The sequence below is a fragment of the Panthera uncia genome, chromosome D1 (assembly GCF_023721935.1).
Source record: "Panthera uncia isolate 11264 chromosome D1, Puncia_PCG_1.0, whole genome shotgun sequence".
NCBI classification, from domain to species: domain Eukaryota; kingdom Metazoa; phylum Chordata; class Mammalia; order Carnivora; family Felidae; genus Panthera; species Panthera uncia.
In genome coordinates, this window is record NC_064808.1 from 2,263,138 (window position 1) to 2,265,650 (window position 2,513).

Sequence of the window (2,513 nt, forward strand, 5' to 3'; positions counted from 1 at the left end):
CGCACGCGCACGCGCACGCGCACGCGCACGCGCACGCGCACGCGCACCGCTGCCTCCCGTCGGCCCGGAGGAGGGGCGGCCTCAGCCGGCCCTGTCCGTGGACCAGTCCCCTGGCCCTGCCGGCCTATCGCCTGGGCCCCCAGCTGCACGGATCTCCCGGGGCCGCTTCCTCTGGGGCACGGACACCCGGCCCTCCGGAGGACACCCCCATCCTGTACGTCCACCTTCCAGCTGTGTTATTCTATCAGCTGGTTTCCGCACTAGGCCTTCCACGTGGCAAAAGTGCCTCCGTGGCCCAGAGCACGAGAGAAAACCACGGCAGCCACTTCTCAAGGTAACGGCAGCTTATGCTCAGTATTCTTTATTGGCAGTGGGAAACGCTTCACTACTGTATTGAAAGACAGCAATAAATAATACTGTGATAAAAATAGTTCAAAAGTAGACTGTACATACTTTGTTACACAATCAGGAGGTTCACAAAAGATTAATAGAAAAAATAGAACGGAAACGGTCAATTGTACAAGTAAATTAAAAGCAGAAACCAAATGTAAAAAGACATGCCGTTTCTATCCCTGTATCAGCTGCATAATAAATAACACACCATGATCTGAGCACATTTCTTGCTGGCTTTTTAATATGCCGCATAAAAAGTAAGTTACATTTGCTACTTCTATAAACCGAAATGGCTGTCGCATCAAAATCTACAAACGGACGACGAGGTCCACTCTTTAAACATGTTTACAAACAAATGTAAAAAGTTGATTTCCGTAAGAACAATAAGGCCTTTATTAGAGTTGCACTACATTATTTCCAGGATCTCGCGCCCTCCTCCTGGGTGGGCACCCAGCACCCTGCCCCACGGTGGGAGCCCAGTGCTTCCTGATTGGTCCTCTGAGAGTTCTGGGGCCAGGGAGCTTGGGGTGCCCAGGCCCCGCTGCCCAGGCTTTCTGGGTCCTCAGCTCCCGGGTCCTGCCGGTCACTCCAGGCAAAAGCTGCCCAGCCCCCAGGGACAAGGCTCTGAAAGGGCTCACCGGTCCTAGGAGATGTTCGTAGTGTTCCGATAACCCTTCCACTCCCAGTTTTATTAGCTGATATTTAACACCAGATATTTTTAATCTGTTCACACTGCAGAATAAAGCATTTCTTGCTAGAAAAAGTGTAGTCAAGGTCAGTCATTAAAATACAACAATTGCTCAAAATTAAGTCTGATTATTTCAAAATGATTGTTGTAGAGCTACGTGACATTTGTCAAGGAAAATGCACGCTGTGTCACGATGATTTTACAAACGCGGTAAAATCCTTTTCTCTGTCAGGGTTTATTAATAAAAAATTAAACAATGATAATTACAATAAATGCATAATTTACAAAAGCCCTATATTTGTTCATAGGATTTATACATACAAGCATTACAGTACATTCATTTGAAAGACTAAACTTAGATAGAAGACCATGAATTGATTGGAAAGGATATTTATAGCCTGGATATACATGAAAAAGTAAGTAACTATATAAAAGAAGTCGTAAGTTTACATAAATATAAGAAACATTAAATTCTAAAATATTTTCTCTATGGTATTCATGAATTCTTCACTAATTAAAAACTCTGTAATAAAATATCTCAGGGTCCATATAACAAGTATTAACAGATTAAAGATCCCGCTGAACTTTAAAACGTAGTCCCCTTCGGACTCAGAGTGCTGCACGATCACCGGTAGAAGTAGTGTGGGTAAACTGGAAAATAAAAGCAAGAGAACGACTCTTAAGACAGCAGCCCGAACAGCACCTTCCAGGGCCCCAGGTGGGGCCCAGCACACGCGCCCCTCCCTTCCTGTTTTAAGCGCTTCGAGAATTTAGAGAAAACATGAAGCATTTTGCACATCGAGAATTCTTTGACTGACTTCATTCTGGCATATGACTACAAGTTACCAATTAAAAAAAAAAAGCATACAGAATCCAATCAAATACTTTTTTTTAAAGATTTTAAGTCATCTCCACACCCAACGTGGGGCTCCAACTCACTACGCCAAGATCAAGGGTTGTAGGCTCCCCCTCCTGGGCCAGCCAGGAGCCCCCACCCATCGAATATTCTGGCTGCCGCCCCGCTCAGAGCCGGGGAGAAGAGGGCCGGGCTCCTGGGCCCACACCCGAAATCTCCATGTTCAAACTCAGCCCCTCAGATGGTAATGCTGTTGCGTGTTTAAAAACCAATCTCTCAACTGAGAGGCCATCGCCATCACTCACGTGATGACGGTATTGAATCCACTGGGGCCTGGTTCATTCAGGAAGGTGTATTTAAAACAAGCCAGCCAGCCGCCTGCCGACCTGGGAGCTCCACCAGGCCAGGCAGAGCGAGTGCCACGTGCTCCCGAACACCGGGGGGGGGGGGGGGGGGGGGGGGGGGGGGGGGGGCCCCACCCAGGCGTGCCCCCCCCCCTATATTAGAAACATTAAATTCTACAACCCCCTCTCTATCCAGTTGCGTGGGGGCCGGTTGAACCCCCCATTTTGTTGT

At 47.7% G+C, this 2,513-nt stretch overlaps 1 protein-coding gene across 4 annotated transcripts in view; it reads right to left on the bottom strand.

Annotated features, from left to right (window-relative positions):
* Positions 1–345: 345 nt before the first annotated feature.
* Positions 346–2,513, bottom strand: part of PPFIA1 (PTPRF interacting protein alpha 1) — a 92,078-nt gene continuing 89,910 nt past the window's right edge. For all 4 annotated transcript variants that reach the window (XM_049641461.1, XM_049641484.1, XM_049641475.1 and 1 more), the window contains one exon: positions 346–1,732. The gene's annotated coding sequence lies outside the window, so the exon portion shown is untranslated. The remainder of the gene's footprint in view (positions 1,733–2,513) is intronic.